At 40.0% G+C, this 17328-nt stretch overlaps 1 protein-coding gene across 1 annotated transcript in view; it reads right to left on the bottom strand.

Annotated features, from left to right (window-relative positions):
* LOC109937343 (decorin-like) overlaps nucleotides 1-17070 on the bottom strand; it is a 140246-nt gene extending 123176 nt beyond the window's left edge. Inside the window, exon 1 of the mRNA XM_048612021.1 lies at nucleotides 16955-17070. The gene's annotated coding sequence lies outside the window, so the exon portion shown is untranslated. The remainder of the gene's footprint in view (nucleotides 1-16954) is intronic.
* Between the last annotated feature and the right edge of the window lie 258 nt (nucleotides 17071-17328).

The following is a 17328-nucleotide window of genomic DNA, read 5'->3' as shown; positions in this document are numbered from 1 at the left end:
GTCTGAACTTATGGAACAAATTTATGAGCAATGACTAGTACCATTTGTAAATAATGAAACCTTATGGATGTGTTCAATATTTCTTCACTAATATCACCGATGGTCATTTCTAATCTATGCTTTGTTGGTCTTTTATAAGTAATATAAACACAGTGGCTGATAAGAATTAGATGTGACTGTCAATTCTATAACTGTCTCATCTTTGCCAGTAATTTCTTTCTGTCAGTGTTTGATCTCTCACATTAGCATAAGAGGCTTGGGTCACGCATTGGAAAATATGACCGCAGCTCAAGAAATGACAGCAAGTAAAATATGATTATCGATGTTTTTATTTCATTAAAGCCCCAAAGCTGATTATTCATGTTAATTATTCTGCTTTCCCAAGACTGCAGCACATAAATGCAAATCAAGTTATTAGCAAAAGGAGTGCTTGAAAAATTAAGCATATGGAGATAATAAAATCAAAGATTACTGTCTGAATTTCAAGTCCAACCTATTTGGACAAAAACTCATGGGGTCACCGTTACATTGGAATTGGTTTTTAAGGCTCTGTATGGTGCTTGATTTGAGCCCAAGTGAAATACAAAATAAATAGTTGCAGTTGAATAAAGTCGAAATCAACAACACTAAATAATTCATATTCATTATAATTTGTAGTCTGATCACTCAATTATTTTAAAATGATAAACAAAACTTAATAGTAAAAACTTTTTAAACATTTATCTAATAGTTTGCATTTTCACTACCATTTATTCTGTTGTAACAAGATCCCAGAAAAGGTTCACCAAGTTATTATAGTTCCAGACGGGATGCCCTGTATTGTCAAGCACCTGCATGAGGAACTGGCTCCTTTTCTTTATTCACCCATCTCCTCCGTTGGTCGCAGCAAGGTTAATTTACAAAGGATTCACTTCCTGCGGATTTCTTCTTCCCTTTCACTCAAACTAGGTTAACTTATGTTTCAAAGGGAACCAATTTGACTCTGCTTTCTTCAACGAAGAGCAAGTTTCTTAGTTACTAAATTTGTGAAGGAATAATAATGTAATAAACATACACACAGACTAGAAATGAGAAGTCGGACAAAGAATAGATAAAAGTTATAAGATACAAAAGACCTATGGATCATTCATAAAGTGTAGATAGTAGAACATTGATAATCGAACAATCAGTTTTGGGATTCTTGGGTTTGCAGATTATTTGAAATCTTTTTGTCCTGTTTCTTTTGATGATGGCTGCCTCAGGGTAAGAGAGCACTTCTTTTGTCATGTTGCCTTTTGACTGCCATGTCGGGTAGTTAGCTTCTAGCACTTACAGTTATAGAGTCCTATTTTGGTATCTATATTTAATAACTATTGAGTCCCAACAAAGCTAATCAGCTGCTGGGACAATAATCTTAATAAATTAATATTTTTTTTCATCATAAGTATAGCCTATGCCTGGTACTCAGATCCTCAGTGTCACAGATCCTTTCCATCAAATTATCCATAGAGTAAATGCACAGCAGGCTACAATTATCCACAAAATATTTGCATGAGGCAATATGCATTTGGCACGTATTCCTCTCCTTGCAGTCTATTAAGCTGCCCCCTGAAATTGGAAAATAAGCATTTTTGCATATTGCGCAAAAATCCACATCGCAGTAAGTGTTCACGAGCACCTTACTTTTCAATTCTGAACCACATCAGATTGGGATGCAGAAATGCTGCTGAGATGCTTAGATCTTCAAAATCTGACAATTATTTTCCAGCAACAAATTAGATGTGCTGTGACAGTTGGTTGTGCCTCATAATGTAACCAGAAAATACAGCAATATGCTGCAATGCAAGTGCTGTAGAGTCTCATAATGGACATTTGGTCTTTTTTTGCTATTTTATATCCATAAGTTTGTCTCTGCAAGCATTACTAGAAATTGATTTTATGCACCAATAAACATTTTAGCAATAGATGTAGCAGCTGTACAGAGATAAATTTTGATCAAGAGTATAATTTCCAATGAATAACAGAGGGAAATAGCAAAGATTCCTGCTTGATAGAATGTAATTCTTCCATGCTAGGCTTGTTATAACCAGATGATGTGGTCAAGGAGGTGCAATGTTTGGAGTGTGGGTGCTGCATTGTAGTCTTGTATTTGTCCCTTTGGCAAAAGAGTGTGTTGGTGATGAGAACAGCCCAAGTGCCCATCTGACCCATGTGTAACAGAGCCTGTGGTAGCTGCATCTGTCTGTACAGCCACCTACCAACTCATCCTGAGAGCAGAAGAGAGTCATCATCATCTACAAGGGACCGCCAATGATGCTGACTAGTTGAAAAGGGGTGAGTCAGCTTTATTTAACCCTCTCTCAGTCAGTTGAAGCAAATTTTTTTTTAGCATCCAGCTGTATCATGTGTAAAGTGAAAAAACATGTAGGGGACAATATCTCTCTCTATCTCTCTCTCACACACACACACACACACACACATACACACACACACACACACACACACACACACACCCTGGGTGATATCATTATAATGGATACAAAAGCAGGTCAGAGGCTATGAATCTTACAGTGAGTAACTCACCTTCTGACTCCCCAGAGCCTGACCATCATGTAAAAGACATAAGACAGGAGTATGATAGAATACTCTTCTCTTGCCTAGATGAGGACAAATCCAACAAGTTTCAAGAAACATAAGACCATTCAGGGCAAAACAGCACACTTGATTTGCACAATATCTGCAAGTATAACTTCCTCCACAACCAACACTCAGTAGCAGCAGTGTGTACAATCTAGAAGATACGCTGCAGAATATCACCAAAACTTCTTAGACAGCACCTTCCCAACCCACAACCATGGGAACACCACCACCTGCAATTTCCCTTCCAAGCCACTCGTCATCCTAATTTGGGAATATATCATAATTTCTTCAATGTCATTGAGTCAAAACCTTAGAATTTCCTCGTGCATGAGATTATGTATGCATCTACATCAAATGGACAGCAGTGGTTCAAGAAGGCAGCTCATCGTCACCTTCTCAAGGGCAACTTTGTACAGCCAATAATGCTAGTCCAACAAGCAACACCGATATTCCATAAATGAATGAAAAAAAGCAGAAACACAGATAACAACATTGAAATAAAAAGACCATGTGGTGCAGCCAGGGAGAATAAAGCTTGCACCATTAATATGTTCCTAGAGTCCTTGAAGTGTTAGATTTTTCACTGAAGCAACAGTTGCGAAGTTGTTACCTAGTATCCTCAGCATTGGCAAAGTGCAAAGATACTTTTGATTTTTCAGTGAATTTTTTAAAATGCAAATTTACTTTCTCATCCAGCACTGTTTTCACAATGATGAGGAGGAAACAATGGGAGAAAGCGAGCCCGAGGTTTGGTTATTATGAGACCAAGATTCCTTCTGTCTGCTCTACTCCTCAAAAATTCCTCTGAAATATGGTTCATTTATAAAAACCCAATCCGGCTCCAATGTCTTCCAAGTTGACTAACTGGCAGGCAAGCCTTTCATTTTTTGTTTTCATGAAATTATCATACAAATACGAATTATATCAGGAGATCCCTATTTCTTGAAACTGATTCAGTTGTCTGTGTTAGATGTCCTTAAATAAAATGGTAATGGTAATGACTTTCTTTATTATTCCACAAGCAACTCCAGGATGACAGTCCAGATGAGCAAGTGAGTGTTCCAGGTGGCAGTTAACCAGAGCCATCAGGTACCCACTCTAACTTTCATGCCAGGACACTTTAGCATTTAGTTTCTAAGTGGGGCCCAGGAAAATAGCAACCTGCACATTAATAAGTTGAGATTCCATGTTAATGAGGGTGATAATGAGCAATAACTCCCATGAATACACATCTTGCCACTCCCTAGTGCAAATGTCATCTTGACATCTGGAACTCTGTTGGAAAATGCAACTTGTTACTTCTGACTTAGAGAAAGACCTTGCTGAACTTTTCACATAATTCTCCCTGATTTCTTGCCTTAGCCCACCCCATTTAGACCTGTATAAGATTCTGCCTTTTGAGTCTGTTTTCAAAGAGGAAGACATAAGAAGTTTCCCTAAAATAATTAAGATTCAAGGGTCTAGTGACACTTTAGAACTTAAAGAAGTTATTATTTAAAACAAAGCAGGTTTGGAAAAATTCATGGGATTGAAAGTCACTAAATACCTGGGACCTAATTACTTTCACCCTAGAATATTGAAAGAGATGGCTATAGAGATAATATTGATGACCATCTTTTAAAATTCTATTAATTTTGCAATGTTGCCTGCATTAGAAGTTTACAAATGTAACCTCACCGCTTAAGAAAGAAGGGAGAGAGAAAACAAGGAACACAGGCCTGTTAGCATGATGTTAATAGTCAAGATAATACTGGAATCTATTGTAAAGCATGTGATTAGAAGAATTATTTAGGAAATAAATGACTGATCATTTGGATAAGTTCATAAATCAGGAAGGTTTGGAGGGATATGGACCAAGTGCAGGTGGGTGGGACTAGTTTAGTTTGGGAACATAGTCAGTGTGGACTGGTTGGACTGAAGGGGCTGTTTCCATGCTGTAACACTCTATGACTCTACGATTGAACAAAAGTCAACATGGATTTATGAAGGGGATTCACGTTTGAATGACCTGATGGAATTTTTGTTTGAGGATGTAACTAGCAGAGGCAATAAAAGAGAGCCAGTGGATATGATGTATTTGGATTTTCAGAAGGCTTTTGATAAAGTCCCACATAGGAGGTTAGTAAACAAAATTAAATCATGTGGGGTTGGAAGTAATATATCAGCTTGGATTGAGGATTGGTAGAAAGCAGACAATATGGGTAAATATATCATTCTCAGGTTGAAGGTTATTATCGGTGGGGTATCACAAGGGTCAATGCTTGGAGCCTGGTGGTTTACAATCAATGTTAATGATGTGGAGGCCAGTTATAAACTTCCAAGTTTACAGATCATACGAAACTTGGTAGAATTTTGAGTTGGGAGAAGGATGCAAAGAACCTATAACGAAAATTAGACAGGCTGAGAGAATGGGCAATAGTATGGCAGATAGAATGAGGTATGGCTATGTATGAGGTACCATTTTGATAAGAAAAACAATAATAAAAATAATGTCTTAAATAGTGAGAGATTAGAAAGTTTTAAACAAAAAAAAACCAAAAGAACTGCACATGCTGGAAATCAGAAACAGTAACAGAAATTGTTGGAAAAATCTCAGCAGGTCTAGCAGCATATGTAGAGAGAAATCAGAGTGAATATTGCAGATGCAGTGATCCTTCTTCTGAAGAAATTCTGAAGTTCTGAAGAAAATTGCCAAAGAAGAACTAGTCAGATGGAGAACTAGAGAATCTAGGATTGTCCTGAGAAAACATTAAAGAGATATTTAATATGTTTAGAAATTTAGAAACTTTCTGATGCATTAAGCAGTGTGGAGTCTCAATGGCAAGAGAATTGATAACGTGAGTATACAGATTGAAGATATCTGACAAATAAAAAACATGGGGCAGTGGAGGAGGAATACTTTTAAGCAATGAATTATAAAGATTTGAAAAGCACTGCCTGAAGTAGTGGTGAAGGCAGATTCAATCTTAACTTTCAAAAGGAAAATGTGTCTGGCAAATGACCTGGAGCTGTGTCTGTCAAAGTCAGGCTTGATTGTCAATGTGGAGATTTCCTTATTACTAATTTTATAATTTGTAATTAGACAGACATCATAAAGTAATGATTGAGATGCAAACTCAAACTTGTTATTGGGGAACAAATTAAGACAAAATCATGTTAGGATTTATCAGTCATTGCTAATTAAAATTTGCATCGGAATTACACAAGAGTATTGCTTCTTTAATAGGACATTTTGCAAATTCTATTAAAAAGACTTTGAGGAGCATCACAATATTTGTGTTTACTCCATCTTGTGCTGTGTAATCTTTAGTATAGGCTCCCTTGGGAAGCCCTGCTCAAAATTTTATAATTTGTCTATATGCTGAAAGGGACTTTATTTGCCACAATTGTTTAGTGTTTTCAATAAAAAAAAGTTGAAATAAATAAGTAACAATTCAGTGCCCAATGTTGGTCTCGAGACAGAAACTCAGGGATTAGGAGCCCCATTATCTCCCAAATAGGCTAGATGGGATGTGCAGGGATTGGGATTTGTCACACTCTGATGCCCCTGCAGTCCAACTGGAATGATATATGAGCTATGCTCACTTCAGCAGCACATTAGAAACCAAGTATGCATAAACAACTGTCCCTGGTGCTTTTCTGATCAGCAATAGGGCTTAACAGTAAACTTAGAACAGAAACAACAATGGCAGGGCATTGGGAAGGAGCATGGAAGTGAGCTGAATTGGATAGTTGTTCAAAAGAGCTGGCAATCATAGAATCCCTACAGTGTGAAAAAGGGCAATTTGGCCCAACAAGTCGACACCAACTCTGCAAATTACATCTGGACTCATCCCCACACCCTATCCCTGCCTTTCCCCGCTGCTAATCCACCTAATGTATACAACCTGAGCACTATGGGTAATTTAGCATGGCCAAGCCACCTAACATACACATCCCTGAACACAATGGACAATTTAGCATGGCCAATCTACCTAACCTACACATCCCTGAACACTATGGGTCACTTAGTATGGCCAATCTACCCAACCTACACATCCCTGGGCACTATGGGTAATTTAGTACAGCCAATCTACCTAACCCACACATCCCTGAACACTATGGGTCACTTAGTATGGCCAATCTACCTAACCTACACATCCCTGAACACTATGGGTAATTTAGCAAGGCCGATCTACCTCACCTACACATCCCTGAACACTATGGGTAATTTAGCAAGGCCAATCTATCTAACCTACACATCCCTGAGCACTATGGGTAATTTAGCATGGCCAATCTACCTAGCCTACACATCTTTGGACTGTGGGAGAAGAGCAGAGCATCTGGCAGAAACCCACACAGACACAGGGAGAACGTGCAAACTCCACGCAGACAGTCACCCAAGGCTGGAATCAAACCGGGTCCCCAGCACTGTGAAGCAGCAGTGCTAACCACTAAGCCACCATACTGCCCTGTGACATGATGGATTGAATGGCTTCCTTCTCTGTTGTATGATTCTCTGAAATAAATTAGTGATAAATAGCTTTACAGTTGATTCACAAATGAGAGTGGCTTGATCCTTCTTGTTCTTCCTTGCATGCATCAGACATTGGATACTCCAGAAAATGAACCTCATTAGCTAACCAGAGTCAAGCTGTTGCTTACTTTTCTGAATTGCAAGCAGTTTGATCTCAAATCATTCCTTATTTCTTTCTCTGCTCCTCTCTTGTAACAGTGGACAGTATTCCCTAATCACTGCCAGGTTTTATTTTAATTAAACTAAATGCAAGCAACACAGTCTTGAAACCTCTCCCATTCTGCTTAAAATCTCTGATATATTCACTGTGGGTGGAGATTGTTCTCATTGTCATCTTTCAATACTCGTAGAATCCACAGAATGGTACAATAGAGGGGGTTCCATTTAGTCCATGATTGCTGTTTGGTCAAATTTACCAATTAATCCCAGTTTCTGCCTCTTTCCAAATAGCCCTGTCTAATTTTATTTTCCTTTTTTCACCAATTTGCTTTTCAGTCATTATTAAATCTGCACCGTGAGGCAGTGTATTCCAGACTATAACACCTCACTGTATAATTTCTTTTGCCTCACGGTTGTCTATATTCTTAACTTGTGTCAACTAGTTACCGTGTCTTCTGTCACTAGAAACAGCTTCTCCTTATTTTCTCCATCACAGTCTTTCATGATTTTAAACACACTTGGAAATCTCTTTCCATTCTTCTCTGCTGTAAGAGGAACAGCCTCAGATTCCCCAGTCTCTCCACATTACTAAGGTTCCCAATCTCTGACAGCATTCCAATAATTCAATTTCTGTCCCTTCTGCAAGCCCTTGAGAATCTGCCTAAAGGGTTGTGCCCAGAACTAAGCGCAATACTCCAGCTGGGGCTTAACCAAAGTTTTAACCAGACAGTTCAGCAGAACTTCCTTAGACTTGAACTCTAGGCTCGATTGTGACCCATTCCACATCACAAATGCTATGCTTCTGAAAATTAAGCCAAGTTGCCATAAGTTTTATAGCAGCCTTCTCAATTTCTCACTTCAAAGATGGGTGTACGTAATCTCCACATTTTTTTTTTGTTTCTAAGCCTTATTAAAATTTGTGCTATTTTGCGCTTGTTGTCACTCATTTTTCAAAATTAACCATGTCACCTTCCTCTACTTTAAACTTCATCTGCCATGCGTGTGTCCATGTTACCACATTCTGAAGTCTGCTACTATTTTCTTCATAATTTATAGAATTTCTAAGGATTTTGGTTCATATACAATCTTTAAAATTATGGATTAGATGTAGTCTTGCCATCGTAGCACCCATCAGTGTTCCTAAAAAACCATCAGGGATATAACTCAGGACCATGGCGATTAGTTGGACCTTATTGGATGGTCGGCCAATGAGTGTGGGTGATACAAGCTTGTTGCTAGATCGTTTGGCAGTAGGTGACTCTGACATTGGGAAATCTATATCATTAGATGGCCGTGCAAGGGCAGGTGCTTTAGTTAAAGGGCCATGCCTCTGAGTTTGGAAGCCACTCGGGTTGCTTTTGAAGAACATGCTGCAGTTTGAACCTCAAGCATCTGAATTTCTGATTCACCAGCACAATAAAAATTGCAAAGGCCACGGAAGATATTCCTACATTCAGATCATTAGATAGCAGCAAGAGGGGGGAGGTGATGGCCTAGTGACATTATCGTTAGACTATTAATCCAAAAACTCAGCTAATGATCTGGGGACCAGGGCTCAAATCCTGCCACAGTAGATAGTGGAATTTGAATTCAATTAAAAAAAAACAAGATCTGGAATTAAGAATCTACTGATGACCAGGAAACCATTGCCAATTATTGGAAGAACCTGTCTGGTTCACTAACGTCCTTCAGGAAAGGATATCTGCCATCCTCAGCTGGTCTGGCCTACACGTGACTCCCTACCCACAGCAATGTGGTTCGCACTCAAACACCCTCTGAAATAGTCTAACAAGCCACTCAGTTCAAGGACAGCAAGGACAGGCTATAAATGCTGGCCAGCAGGGATGTCTACATCCCACAAGAGAATTTAAAAAAAACAGAGGTCTGAGTTGTCATAGTCCATCATCCCATGGTATAGTAAAGACTTGTGTCCTTTCTGCTCTTAAATTACCTTATGTTGCTGCTGTGTGAACTTGGTTGCTGCAGAGCTTGGTGCTCAATCTTCGTTTAGAAACTCAGATCTGTGATGCCACTTTAAAAATCACACCTCTGCACTTCAGCTTTGTGTTGCTCCTTTAAATTTTTGGACCTCTTCCTTTTGAATTTCCTACTTGGTGTTCTGCCCCAATTCAGAGTGCCAGCTCAGCGAGGTTTCACACAGAAAGAATGTCGCCTATATCAATTCGATGCCCTGTGACTCCTGGTAATCTAAAGGACTCTCACAGTGAGTCCAGGCAGCTCCCACTGACAAGAGATTGGAAAGCACAAGAGATATGGAAATCCTACAAAATCATGGAAACAGGATTAAATCTTGGTGATTTGGATTTAAATAATCCTCAAGAGATCAATTAAGCATACCAATGAGCTTCCCGCGGCTTTTGTTTAACCTCCCACCACTGATTTAGTCATTTATATTTTCCCTCTGTGAGTCTGACACACAGACTACTGTGCAGTTTTCCATGTCCTCCTACCAATTTCCAGCAGTCTCCATCAATTTCAGCCGTTTGTCCAGTGGATCCAAATCCAGTCACTAATGTAAACTAAATAGAGCAGTGGTTGTATTACTGGCCTCTAGGTCACACCTTTTCCCATCAGTCCAAACCACCATTAGTGACTATGGATTTTACTGTCACTGAGCCGATCTTATATCATACACAGTCCATCAAATTCCATGGGCTCTTATATCGCCAACAAGTCAATTATTTTCCATATTCTCAAATGCCTTTTGAAAGCCCAATAATTGCCTCCTCCTTGCAATCCAGAACTGAGAGATTGCTGACATCATGTTGTTCTTTGGGTAGGGGGTGGGGGATATATTGTTCTCTGTTTGTTGCCTTTGCTGATCCTGGGACACTCTCACCGATGACTTCAAAAGTGCCACTTTCTTGATGAGACTGCACTGCTCTCCATTACAAGGCTTGAACCTTGGGATTCTTTATTGAACTATCATGTGGGAGTAACATCATCTATGCAATAGTTCAAGATCTTGACTCACTATTGCCTTCTCAAGGGCAATTGTGAATTTTTCACAAGTACCAGTGAAGGCCATGTTAATTGTATAATTTTTAAATTGCAGCAGTCTGTTTTTAGGAGCCTTGGAGAATCTACCAAGTGCACTTGGTACTGCACTATCTTACCCATATCCAGACCCAGGAGGGAGCCAACTTCTCAACTTATAACAAATGTAAGGCATCCAGACTCTTAATCTACCCTGATCTTCTACCGTCCATGGCTGTTGCAGCAACGCACTTCTTCTCAATAGCAGCCTGTGGTTCAACTGATACTTCTTCCTGTATCATAGGCTGGGGTAATTATATCCACTCAATCCTGTGTTGGTGCTGGAACAGGAGAAGTTCTTAATGCAGATACCCAAGTCTTGATAAATGGGACTACATCTCATATTTATTTTAATTTAAGCCACCATCCATTTCTCATGTTTAGACCAGAATTTTCATAGAACTGCTACACCACTGATTAATAAATGTACACTATATCCCAAGTTACAAGCCAGCACCTTCTAAAGAAGAGTTCCATACCTGCAATTGATATCGTACTCCAATAATGTAGAAATAGTGATGGGTATATGCTGTGGCAGATTCAGTAGTTGTAACAGTACATAATGATCCTCTATTATGGATCAGACTGGACGCCCCTCAAAATATTTTAAGAAGGTAGCCTAGACCCCAACTATTTCTTACTTTAAAGGTCGATGTGAAGTGCCGTGTTCCAGATGCAAACTACTCAACATTAAACAAAACACAATTTATTTAAACACTATAGTTAAAATACAAACAAAATAAAGAGGAATTTAGAATAACTTAACTGTTGGAAAACTTATCTGAATTATAGAAACAGTATCCATTACTAATTAAATGTTCCAATACAGTAACATTCCATAAACTAAACCTAAAAACTAAAAAAGACCCTAGAAAGCCTGGTCTGTGAGAACGGGCCACACCCACGCAGCTTCCATTGTTCCAACTTTAAAAAAACCTACGGCCTCACAGATTGGTTACTTTCTTAGAGACAGTTTGGTACCTCTGCCTTACAACCCCTCTGAAAAGAAAGCCAGGACAAAATAACCTCTTAAAGTGACAGCATTGTCACACCTCAGATATTAGGCTGTCATGAACCCAAACCCTTTTGGGGGATAGGGGGAGCCCTCCATCTGATTCACTCCTTTCTCTGCCTTCGTTACATTGACTAAATAATAGGCCTGACCTGGTGTAAACTGGAACGCTGTACCAGTTCAACATTAATGTGCTCAACAAGCAGAAATTTTGCTTTTTCCCTAACACAATATGAATGCCCATTTATATAGTTTGGAGGGATAGAAACTGCTGATTGTAGCACAGATATTTCATTTGTGGCACTGAACCGTTTCATATCACATCTGTTTTATGCTAAAACAAACACAGAATGTCAGCCCATTAATGCAATAAATCCATCCTTCTAAACATATTCCTTTCTGTGGGAGGATTCTAATTGTCTAATTAGGATATTGTGTAATGCAGACTTTAAACTATTTAAACAAAGAATCCCACTCCAAACTTTCCTAGCCACTAACAAACCAACTGCTCATTTCCAACATTTTCTGTTTTTCTTTCAGATTCCCAAAACGCCTACATTTTCTTTGTATCTCTTCATAGTATTTATGCTTTAAATGTTCTCTTCTGTGAAAAAACGTTCTTGAGGAAAGAGGAGGGAATGTAATATTTTTATGACTTATTATGACCCAGTCTTTCTGTTGGTGAAGGCTTATTTAACTTTTTATACCGACTTAAGTTACTTACACTGTTGAGAGTACATAATGCTGCAGTGAGAGCTAGGGTTGGTTTAGCTCAGTTGGCTGGTTGATTTATTTCTAATGCATAATGATACAGACAGCACAAGTTCACTTCCTGCACCAGCTAAGGTTACCACAAAGGATTCTCCTTCTCAACCACTGTTTGTCTGAGGCATGGTGGCCCACAGGTTTAAAACATCATGGCTTAATCTCTCTAATGTGGGAGTGGCCCTCTGAGGCTCCTGTACAGTGTCTTTACCTCACAATGAATGATAACACTTCCATTTTAAATATTCTTGTAATTTTGAAAGATACATGTTTCATGGGATGTTGTGCTTTCATGAATGAAATAAAATGTAGCATAATGAAAATTCATGTTAATGACATGCTGACTTGCTTTTGTTCACTTGTGGGGCGTGGGTGTCCCTGGCTGGACAGCATTTATTGCTCATCCCTGGTCACCATGAGGAGGTGCTCATGAGCTGCCTTCTTGAACCACTGCAGCTAATGTGCTGCAGGGAGATACACAAAACCATTAAGGAGAGAGTTCTCAGATTTTGACCCAGTGACAGTGAAGAAACAATGGCATATTTCCAAGTCAGGATGGTGAGAGGCTTAGAGGGGAACTTGTAGATGTTGGCGTTCCTATGTATCTGTTCCCTTGTTCTTCTAGACGAAAGTGGTTGTCAATTTGAAAGGTGCTGCCCAAGACATTTTGGTGATATTCTGCAGTGCATCTTCGAGATGGTACACACTGCTGCTACTGACCATTGGTTGTTGAGGGAGTGAATGTTTGTGGGTACTGTGCCAAATAAGTGAGCTGCTTTGTTCTGGATGGTGTTAGGTGTCGTTGGAACTGCACCCATCCAGGCAAGTGGGAGTATTCCATCACACTTCTAACTTGTGTCTTTCAGTTGATAGACAGATTTTGAGGAGTCAGGACCTTATTCACAGTAGGATTTCTAGCCTCTGACCAGTTCTTGTAACCATTGTAGTGATATGGCAGGTCCAGTTCATTTTCTGGTTGATAGTAACTCCCAGGATGTTGATAGTGGGAGATTAGTGATGGTACCACCATTGAATGCCAAGGAGCAATGGTTGGATAAGCTCATTTCCTGGCATTTATGTGGGACAAATGTTATTTGCCACTTACCAGAAAAAGCCTGGATACTGTCCAGGCCTTGCTGCATTTGGAGTGTTGCTGGAGCTGCACTGTTCCATACAGGTGGGGAGTATTTTATCACACTCCTGATTGGTGCCTTGTAGATGGTGGATGGGATTTGGGGAGTCAGTATTCCTAGTCTCTGACCTACTAGAGTCTACTACATTTATATGGCGAACCCACTTGAGTTTCTGATCAATGCTAACTCCGAAAGTATTGATAGTAGGGGAATTCAGTGATGACAATACCATTGACAGTAGTTGTGTGTTTATAGAATAGAATCCCTACAGTGTGGAAACAGGCCCTTCGGCCCAACAAGTCCACACCGACACTCAGAGCATCCCACCCAGACCCATCCCCCTAACCTACACATCTCTGAATACTATTGCCAATTTAGCATGGCCAAACCACTTGGCCTGCAAATCTTTGGAAAGTGGGAGGAAACCGGAGCACCTGGAGGGAACCCGCACAGACATGGGGAGAACGTGAAAATGCCATACAGACAGTGGCCTGAGGGTGGAATCAAACCCAGGTCCCTGGCACTGTGAGACAGCAGTGCTAACCACCAAGCCACCAAGCCACCATGCCGTCCCTATGTGTGGCATGAATGTCACTTGCCACTTGCCTACTCAAGCCTGCATATGGTTCCGGCCTTCTTTCATTTGATCATGGACTCCTTTAGTATCTGAGGAGTTGTGAATGGTGCTGAATATTGTACAATTGTCGGCGAACATCCCTACTTCTGACCTTATGATGGAAGGAAGATCATTGATGAAGCAGCTGAAGATGGTTGGGCCTTGGACAATACCCTGAAGAGCTCCTGCAGAGATGTCCTGGAGCTGAGATGACTGACCTCCAACAACCACAACCATCTTCTAAATGTTCCGTATATGACTCCAACCTCCACAGGAGAGTTTGACCCCGATACCAGTTCATTCCAGTTTTGCGAGGGCTTCTTGATGCCATACTCGGTTAAATACAGCTTTGATATTGAGGGCTATCATTCTCACCTCACCTTTGGAATTCAGCTCTTTTGTCCACGTTTAAACCAAGGCTGTAATGAGGTGATGAGTTGAGTGGCCCTGGCGGAACCCAAATTGTGCGTCACTGAGCAGGTTATTGCTGAGCAGGTGCTGCTTGATAGCACTGTTGGTGACACCTTCCATCAGTGATGGGGCAGTAATTGGCTGGGTTGGATTTTTCCTGATTTAAGTGTACAGAACGTACCTTGGAAATTTTCTGCATTGTCGAGTAGGTGCCAGTGTAGTAACAGTACTGAAACAGCTTGACTAGGGGAGTGGCAGGTTCTGGAACACAAGTCTTCAGTACTATTGCCAGAATGTTATCAAGATCCATAGCCTTTGCAGTATCCAGTGCCTCCAACCGTTTTTTGATATCACATGGAGTGAATTGAATTGGCTGAAGATTAGTATCTGTGATGCTGGGGAGACCTGGAGGAGGCCAAGATGGATCATCCACTCAACGCTTCTCACTAAAGATTCTTGCAGATTTCAGACTCATATTTTGCACTTATGTTAGACTGTCACTGTGGATTGTGGTACTTTTGGAGCCGTTTCCTCCAATCTGTTGTTTAATTGTCTACCACCATTCACGACTGGATTTGGGAGGATTGCAGAATTCAGCTCTGATCCATTGGGTGTGGGATTGCTTAGCTCTGTCTAACACTTGCTGCTTATGCTGTTTGGCACACAAGTAGTAGGCCTGTTTGGTAGCTTCACCAGGATGACACTTCATTTTTAGGTATGCCTGGTACTGCTCCTGACATACACTCCTGTTCTCTCCATTGGATGGATGGTAGTGGTTGAATGGTGGATATGCCAAGCCATGAGGTTACAGATTGCTTTGGAATTCAATTCTACTGCTGTTGATGGCCTACAGAGCCTCATAGATGCCCAGTCTTTAATTGATAAATCTGTGTGAAGTCTGTCCCATTTAGCACGGTGATAGTGCCACACAACACAATGGAGGTGGGACTTTGTGTCAGCAAGGACTATGCGATGGTCACTCTTACCGGTACTGTCATGGACAGATGGAACTGCAGCTGGCAGATTAGTAAGGATGAGGTCAAGTATGTTTTTCCCTCTTGTTAGTTCCCTCACCACCTGCCGCAGACCCAGTATAGCAGCTATGTCCTTTAGGACCCGACCAGCTCGATCAGTAGTACTGCTGCTGAGCCACTCTTGGTGGTAGACATTGAAATCCGCCACCCAGAGTACATTTTGAGCACTTTTGCACCTTCAGTGCTTCCTCCAATTGTTGTTCAATATGGAGGAATACTGATTCATCAGCTGACGGAGAATAGTATGTAATAATCAGCAGGACGTTTCCTTGCCCATGTTTAACCTGATGTCATGAGACTTTATGGGGTCTGGAGTCAATGTTGAGGAGTCCCTAGCAACTCCAATGGGACATTGTCTGTGAGGTATGATTCTGTGAGTATGACTACGTCAGACTGTTGCTTGACAATCTGTGAGATAGCGCTCCCAATATTAGCACCAGTCCCAGATGTAATTAAGAAGGACTTTGTACAGTTGATAGGGCTGTTTTTGCCGTTGTCATTTCTGCTGCCTATGTTGATTCTATGTTGTCTATCTGGTTTCATTTCTTTTTTGAAACATTGTAGTGATTGACATAACTGAGTGGCTTGTTGAGACAATTAGAGGGCAGTTGAGAGTCAACCACATTGCTTTGGGTGTGGAGTCACATGTAGGCCAGACCAGGTGAGGATAACAGATTTCTTTTTCTGAAGCACATCAGTGAACCGAATGGATTTTTCTACAATGAGCAATAGGTTTATGGTCATCATTAGATTTTTAATTCCAGATATTTATTGAATTCAAATTCCACCATCTGCCATTCAGGATTCAAATGTGGGTCCCTAGAACATTAACTAAGTTTCTGGAATAATCCTACAGCAATAGTGGGCCATCAGCTTCTATAAAATGATGTAACACAAGCATCAACAATCACATGTTATTGATATTCTGAGGTGGGAGGATGGATTAATCTGCAATAGAGAGCTGTGTTACAGAGTTCAGAATTATGTACAATTGAGTGTATATAAAGGAATTTGTTGGAATTCCTGAGAGTCAGGTAGTAGTTCTCTTCAGTAAGGCAGAGATCTAGAAGCAGCAAACTCAAAGCAGAGACAATACAGTCTGAATGAACAAACTCTCAGCAGAGCAGGACAGAACCCCACGTGTCAAGTTCATAGCAAGCTGATCCATAAGGATTGATCAGCTAAGATTTATATCAGTAAAGACAGATCAAACCACAAATTGCTATTTTTAAAGACTCTTATATCACCAAATGAGCCCAAAAACTGGACAAGGAAATGCACATCTAAGAACAATCAATCATCCATGAAATATAACCTTTCCCCCGACAATGTGCATCCTCCACTCACATGAATTCTTCTGCATCTATTCACTTTGAAAGAAAGCTCTGTGTGTTGTGTTCCCTGAGTCCACAAAATTTACTAAGCAAAATGTCAAAAAGATTTATCTATTTGTCAGCACCAAGTAATCTTAGCATGACACCATCCCACCACAAGTAGATGATCTGTGCTTTTCTTTTCTCATTTCACAGGCTTCTTGCTTGCATCACTGAGTGTATATTTATAAAGCAACTCCTCACAAAGGTGATGCTGAACTCTCCACAGATTATATCACACAAATTAAAAATTACTCACAATGAAATTCCTTCTCAAGAAAAGTTCTGTGGTCAGCAAAACATAGTCCAACATATCAGAATCTTGAGATGCAGTCAATTAACGTTTGTTAGAGAAGCATTTTGTGATTAACGTTAAATGCCTTCAAATGAGAACAGCCTGGTCAATATTTACAAGACTTTAAAAAGAAATATATACTTCTGAAAAGATGCAACACAGGAAATGGTGTCTTAACAGACAATAAAATATTTGTAAATGATTTATTGTGTTTCTCCTGTGTTTACTAGCTTAGTAAAATCTTTATCTGTTTAAAAGTTTCACTAGAAATGAGAGGACAGAAAATTAGATATTTTAAGTTGTATGTCACATGTCATTGGAAACACTCATTTTCCATC

Source organism: Rhincodon typus, chromosome 25, assembly GCF_021869965.1.
Source record: "Rhincodon typus isolate 14 chromosome 25, sRhiTyp1.1, whole genome shotgun sequence".
Taxonomy (NCBI): domain Eukaryota; kingdom Metazoa; phylum Chordata; class Chondrichthyes; order Orectolobiformes; family Rhincodontidae; genus Rhincodon; species Rhincodon typus.
Note: the sequence above shows the minus strand (reverse complement) of the source record. Positions and strands in the feature narration are given on the sequence as shown.